Source organism: Beta vulgaris, chromosome 9 (assembly GCF_026745355.1).
Source record: "Beta vulgaris subsp. vulgaris cultivar EL10 chromosome 9, EL10.2, whole genome shotgun sequence".
Classification (NCBI taxonomy): Eukaryota; Viridiplantae; Streptophyta; class Magnoliopsida; order Caryophyllales; family Amaranthaceae; genus Beta; species Beta vulgaris.
Genome location: NC_079210.1, coordinates 25,806,529 through 25,814,811, shown reverse-complemented (window position 1 = coordinate 25,814,811; position 8,283 = coordinate 25,806,529).

The following is an 8,283-nucleotide window of genomic DNA, read 5'->3' as shown; positions in this document are numbered from 1 at the left end:
AACTTCCCTTAGCCGGGAGCACTAGCTTGTACTCGTCCGGAAAGGCAAAGTACTTGGGTCCTTTGGTCAAAAACTTATTTCCCCGACAAATATCGGCCCAATCCCCGTCCATCTGCACGGCCGCGGCGCTGCCGGGCTCATTGGGTGGCATAAATAATTCAGCCAGGCCCTCCTCATCCGACTCTTCGGGAATTATTTCTGGAGGATCTTCCCGGTCAGAATCGTCCTCAGCCTCTATGGTTGTGGACTCCTCGTCCGACTCCCCTAAATGCCTCTCTACGCTCTCCACGACATCCGAATGCACCGGGGACACCGTTGCCTCTCTGGGCCTAAGCCTACTAGAGGTCTCCCCTATGTCAAAGGCGGATTTGGGGGCTGAAGAGATACCGGGAGGAAAAAGTTCTAGGGATCGTTCAGCTAGACCTAGCATGGTCCCATATTGTCCATAAACATTTACTCCCAAAGCCTCTGCCTGTCCTACTACCATCCCCAGAGGAGAGACTCGTATTGCCGGCTCATTGTCTTGCCTACCGGAAGACAGTCATTTTGGCTTTTAGTTCTAAGTTCCCTAGCAGCATTTACTACTAGTGAATCGCTAAGCTCTATGGACTTAAAGGAAACGCTATCAGAGTTAACATCACTTTCAGATAGGACGGAAGGAGTTCTAGAAATATTTTGTGAATCAGAATTTGAAGACATTTAAATACGACGGTATGAAAGATGAGAGAAGAACTTGGAAGAAATACATGGTATGAAGAGTATGAGAGAAGATTGAACCGGTATCAGCGAACTGCGCAAAGGCCGGGAGAAGATTCGAATCAAAACCGTCAAGAATGCTAAGGTAGAGAAAGTCCGTTATGGAGAGTAGAGCAGATTTGCGATTGCAAAAAGTGAGAAATGAAACTTGCCTAAGGCGTATTTATAGAAGAAATCACGGTTGGGATTAGGCGACTCTTCGTCTTCCCGTCCTGATCACGCCACGTGTTGGCACATGAAATCCAGCTGTTAGGCAGTTCCTCTTAATGAGCTCTGGCAGCAGGTGCGAGCCCCAAGGCGACGATTGAAATTCTCCCGCCAACGTTTCATCTTCTTGTTCCAGCTCAAGTCAGCTTCCCCATGTCGGTTCAAAACCTCTTAAGCTGGATACGTTTATGCTCGACATACCGGCTTGGGGCTAGTTATATGGGGACTGACCAAGTTCCATACCGGTTTAATCCAACCGATATTCATTGCTGAAGTCACGCGCTCTTATCGCTGGACCGATGACTCCGTCATACCGGTTTCCTAGCAATGCCTAGCTGACATCCTTCTTCGGGCCAACTGCCAAAGACCCGAGCTTGATCCAGTCTCATCTAACAGCGCCTACGGGCCTAGAGATAGAACTTATCTACAAGATAGAAGTATATCCTGAAGGGATATCAAGGAATATCCTCCGTAAATACAGGGGCCCAACATGTATACGAGCCTAACTGGGTTCCTATAAATACCCCCTTGATCTGAGTCATAAGGTACGTTCACGAATCCCAAGAATCTATACTTGAGAGCTACCGGTTTTCCCATAACTGACTTAGGCATCGGAGGGGCGTTCCTCGGATCAACCCCCGAGGCTAGTTTACGTGTTCTCTCTTGCAGGAACTAGAACCGACTTTATTGACTAAGAGGCATCCCGGTTCATACCCTAACAAACTTGTCCCATACCGGAACAACATCATTGATGACGAGGGACGAAGAACCATACATGGAGCATGATAACAAGGGGACAACGAATGATAGCGGCGCTCGATAATAGGCGAACAACGAATGACGACGTAGGACAATAGGTGAACGATGAATAACGAACGACGGTGGTCAATAACAGGGAGAACGAATGACGGTGTTAGAAAATTGATGAAGGAGGAAAGGCTCTAGGAGGAAAGAGATATGAGAAAAAGAAAAAGGGAAGGAGGACGCTCGAAGAGGAGAGAGAGGACCAAAGTTCGAAGAGAAGAAATGGCCAAATCCTAAGTGCCGGGCTTCTTATAATAAAAAAGGAATGGGAATATTGTTGCGGTGTTTTATAAGAACCACAATAATAGATAAATATATTAGTATTATTTTAGTCTATTGTTGCAGTTTCTTTTAAGAACCGCGACAATAGATTGATCTGAAGGGTTTTTCCTCCTCCCATGTAGTTTATTGATTCGTATAGCTGAAACTGCAACAATTTGATAGCAACAATAAACTATTATTCTACTAATCTATCTTTTCTAGTATTTGAGTGTATCATTAGAAAATTATATCATTAAGAATTATAGGACTCAAATGTGACTGCATCTACGAGTAATTGTTTTCTTTTCTATTTCTTTTTTTTACAGCATCTACAACACATTCATCAAGCTTAGATGCAGTTAAACCCATGAGCACACACAGTTAAACAATTTTCAGTTACAATTGAAAAGTAAAATGTTTAGATGCAGTAGAATTTCTTAGCTTTTTACAAAAAAGAAGTCATGAGCACACATAGTTAAACAAGCTTCAATTATAATTGAAAATTAAATTTTTTAGATGTAGTAGAATTTCTTAGCCTCCTTATATAATCTTGTTAAATATTGTAGAATTATGCTTAAATATATATGACTATCAATCTTTATAGAATTTCATATACCTTTTTGTCCCTTTCTATTCATTTAGTTAAAATACTCACAACTACTATCTATATTTTTTTGTTCTTCCTACTTGTAATCTTAACACTTCACAATTAGAAAAAATATTTTACAATTTTCTCAATATATAGTAAATATAGTCATGTACAGTCTTTTCTAATTCGTCTCAATGAATTCATTAATATTCAATCGCTATAAATTTCCTGATATGTTCACTAGTAGAGAAAGGACGATTTGTGCCAGACCTAGGACCGCTATTTGCGTCGGACATAGGTCTGACAGCATACAGGTCTCGACGCAAATGACTAATAATTGATCTATGTCGGACAGGGAAACGACGCAGATCCAATGGCTATTTGCATCACATCCTTACAAACATGCGACACAAATGACTCACCCACACACGTTCCATGGGCACCAGCAGCGAAGCTATCTGTGTTGCATCTGGTGCTAGGTGTGACGCAAATAGTGTACATCTGCATCGCATATTGCACCATGTGCGACGAAGATGTGTGCTTTTCTTTTCTTTTCTTTTTTTTTCCAGCTTTTTTTGTTGGTTTTTTTCCAGCTTTTTCCATATTACTAAACCTCGTGCTTCAAAACTAAACGAACATTTATACTAATAATTTTGAGCAAAAAATTCGGCAGAGTCTCCTTTGTAATTTGGACGACCCAAGAAATTATTGGGAAAAATTTATATATATAATTAAAACCTGTTTCAATACATCTCAAACAAATAACGAATGTTGCAATCAAGCAATCAATGTTGCAATCAACCAATTCAACCAATTTTCAACCTAATACAAACACTAAGAAGTTAGTTTGCTCCTTCTTCTTCGATGACCCATACAAAGTATTGCGCAAAAAATTCTTTGAGGTTTGTTCATATCATATATGAAGTATGGCTCAAGACTTGAAGTAAAAACCTATAAATATGTTAAATTAGTTAATAAACTTTAAAATTATATAAGTATAAATAACGAATTTACAACATACATATACCTCATACAAATTATTTGAATCATAAGAAAAGCGAATGATTAGAAGCATGTATATTATCACGAAATACCCGCATTCATCTCCTCCCGCTTGTTAAGCACACTACACCAAATTTAAGATACATATTAGAATCGGAAAAAAAAATACTAAATTGAATTATAAAATGTGTATCAAATACAAAACCATAAGAGTTTTACCTGCATAGTTATCTAAGACAATTTAGTTCCTTTTTTGGATCCTTCAAGGCGCGTGAATTTTGTATATGCACTAAGTACAAAAAATTTGTAATAATTAAAGAATTACTACAAACATTTATAAATTATTTAAAATATCATAAAATATATGTAAACTTATTAACATGTATATATAACAATTATTAACATATGTATTCAGCGGTATCTTGATAGCTAAGGATCTATCACTCCGGAACGAATCAAATATATATACCGTTTTCTTAGATAAATAAAGATCAGTTTAACTAACATACTTTTGAATGTAGGGACATATGATGTAACGCATATGTCGATTCGCTTTCACCGAACTTGCCATGTAGTTGATCACGACATCTGGTTGATTGCATATCATGGTCTTCGAAATCACACTTGGACACATGAAACCAATATTTGCATCTCCATGCTCCTCAATCTCATCTGCCAAGTACCTACACTCCAAATACTTATAGTTAGGAGAAACAATAATAAAAATAAATATCAATTTTAATAAGTTTAGAGATTGAGAAATCTCACATATATACTTGAAAAATGGATACATTAAGCCATTCTCCAGTGATAAATTGAAAAATATTTTGTCGCGAGAGAATGATCATCTGATCACTATCATAGTCGAAGACGGTACCCTTCATAACTTGCATAGTAAAAGGCTCATCTAGGGGGTTGGTTACAAAATATTCGGTGCATATCCTTGACAATAGCAAGCATTTCTTCCAGTGACAAGTCAATAAAAGGATCTACGTGCCTATGTGCAGACTCATCGGTGCAAGGATCAATACCAACTATTTTTTTTCTTCTTCTTCATCGCACCTTCTTTAGGTATATGTTCCTAATTCAATTCGACTTCTTTTTAATTCCTATTATATATAAAATAAAGATTACTTGGTATATATAAATTAAGATTTCTTAGTATATGCATTTAGATTTCTTATTATATAAATCAAAATATTAAACATAAGTTACCTGATTGTCGTTTGGCATATGAATGAACCCTCAGCTTGACTGAGTTTCATGATGAATGGAGTAGGTAGTGGAACTGAGCATCTGCGTACTCCGCAAAAAAATCATCAACACTCACTTTGACGGCGGAAGGATATGATTATGACTCCTTTCATGGATGAACAGTACCCTTAGCTACAATGATCGATCCCGAAATATCCGTTAATGCCAAACGACATGGAACTTGACTCTTAACATCCAATGAGAGCACAATGTCATTAATTAAGTGTTTTAGGAGCATCATATCTTAATCTTAGAAGATATAAAATAAATATATACCTGCAAGTTCATAAATGGATCCCCCCGAATGACAGCTACTAGGAGCAACTAGAGTGTGAGGACTTCGCACCAGTGCATCTTCGCTTGTTTGATTTGGTACTTGAATACCTAATTGCGCTGCAAAAGCCTTGAACCTTTCTTGAACTAATGCATCTATCTTCGATCTCTTCCATCGTCTATTCTCTAACTCTTTGGCTCACTCTAGCCTCTGACACCTCCATCTCCCCATCATCCATGCCCCTACCCTTACGAGCAATAGTGCTCCTATCAGGATCTCCCCAAACAGATGTAATTCCAATGCTACACCCAGCTATTAACACACGTCCAGGAAGGTCTTTCCTCTGCAGAGCACGTGCACTACTACATTTAAAGCCTAATGCAACGCCTAAAATCCATTGCATTAGGGCCAAATACCGTTGCAGTAGGCCTAAGGCAACGACTCCCAATTGTTGCATTTGAAGGCGTTGCTATAGGGCTAACGCAATGACCATTTGGACCTATTGCAACGGCTACCACAAAGCCATTGCAATAGGTGTAAAGAGCCGTTGTATCATCTATAAGGTCTATTGCAAAGCCATTTGATAGCTATTGCAACGACCCTAATATTCATATTATGTCCCCATTTTGGCTTCTATAGCAACGCCTCCCTATATATTGCAACATTATCATATAGCTATTGCAACACATTTATGACGGGATTTTTTCATTTTTTGTGGGGATATTGCAATGATTATCAATGTAACCTAGCGAAAACCTATAATATTATAGCCATTGACATATATTTGTAACAATGCAACAAATGCAAAAATACTCTTGAAATACCAAAAATAATTGTCATATCTGTATTATAATTTCCAAAACTAATTAAATTAAGAGTATACATGACAAATCCTAATTAAATAAAATTAATGTACTTAATCAAACCCAACTAATTAATAAATATTTGTTTTAGTACCACAAATACTTCTAATAAGTACATATAAATTATTTTCCTTCTAACCACCAAGTACTGCATCACTATAATATAGCTAGCTAAATTTGGCCAATAGTGTGTATAATGAGACGTCTATGTTTGATCTCCTCCAGTTGGTTCATTATTCACCAATAAATTCAAACATTGTAATAGTTAGTAAACAAACACCATCAACAACACAAAAAAAAGGCTAGTCATGTATAGTGACTCCTTTAATTTGTTTATGTACGTATTATAACATAGATTACTTAAGGAACAAAAAAAAGGACCGTGGAGACCCCTGACACTTGACAGGGAAATGTTGATGAAAACTCACTAGTCATGTATAGACCACTTGTTACTTTTTGTTTAGCAAAGTTGATCAAGGCACAAGATTGGACACAAATGCAATTTAATTCACTACCAAGTCCTCATCAGGCTTGACAAAATATAGAGTACGGAAGCAGATAGCTGAGATCTAGATGCAAATGCTATAATAAGAATAATATGGGATGGAGATGACAATATAGAAGAGACAGTAATTACAGTACCTTGTATTATCACGAACCTCAAGATCAGAAAAATAAAGAGAGGTAAATGCAAGAAGACAAGAGAGTGGAAATGATAATACAAAAAATAGTTGAACAAAAATGGTTCTTCACTACGATACTGACTTTTGCTTAAATAAAAAATGGCAAGAAACATACTTGGAAATATATCAAGCTGAGATGGCCAGATTGGATAACCAAGTCAAGTTCATCCTTGGAGTAGTTGAAGGATATATTGTGTGTGCAAGAGGAAAAAGGCAGAAATTGTCAATGAGCGTGAGAAAGGATTTAATCCTATGCCCAAGCAACAACCTATTGAGGCAGCTGTTATAGGTGCTAAAGGTGATGAAGAAACGGAAAGCACAGAGGGTCAGCAAGACACCCCTGAGAATCCTGCATCCACTGCACCGCAATTGAATGACTACGAGTATCTGCTTTCGATTGCAATTGGAAGCTTGACAATTGAGAAAGTGAAAGAGCTCTTTGCATAATTGTTATATCTGGTGAACAACTGCTAAATTAAAGTGCAGATCTCCCAATACTATGGACAACAACTCTTTTATTTCTGCTCATAACAATAATAGCAATAGAGTAAATCATGACACTGTTGAAATCTCCATGAGTAACCATCAATAAGTTTTAGGTTCAACGCAATTTCATTTAAGTCTCATGAATAGACATAGCTGCAAAATTTAGGATAAAAGGAGATGAGAATTAGGCCCTACCTCCCTAGGCATCTTAATCTAAGCAAATGAGAAAAAGGTCATCATGGCCTAGATGATAGGTGTTATTACTTAATGCCGTCAAGGCACCCAGCTTCTAGCGTGACAATTTCGTCAATGAATCAGGTACCATCCATAGGTCTTAAGCAGACTATCAACTTAATATAATCTATATACTCAAAAGGCAAAAGCAATAATTAAGTCCACCTATCCTAACCACATTTGCATGCGTCTTCATTTAATGCCTTCGTATAAGCGATTTAGTCCAGAACCATGTGATAAGGACTCAAACATAGCCAGGAGTACAGAAACAGATTTGAGGCAATGAAGACCCTGTTGCATGCATCAATAATTATGCACTATGATCATGAGCCTAGTGAAATGGACTCAAATAACGCGAGGAAGCACAGATATATATGGAAATCAAGCTATCAAAACCCTGTTGCAATATCTGAAACTGATGGAGTCCGTGATCTAGTAGATCTACCCGAAGACTCTATAGAGAAGCAAAAACATAGACATAGTAGTTGAAAATACCAAACAGGAGACACTGGACAGAACTATTCCTCATAGTGGGAATTTCATAGGCAATACATGTCAATCATGCCAAGCACAAAACATGCAACCTTCCCTCTAGTAAATATGTAATACATCAAAAATTCCAGCAATATAGGCCTCTTTATTTCACTGGCCCCAGTCTTAGAACAAGGTTAACTGGTCAACCAAAGAAGAATAAGTTTCCAAGAAGCTATATATGCATACTGATATTTTTTTTTATAACAAGAACCTTTGATGCCATAAGTGAAATAATCATGCATCTATATTTCTTTTTCTTCACCTCTTTAGATTTATTTATTTTTATATTTATTAACTTCTATCATGTTATAAACCTCATAATGTTATAAACTTCCA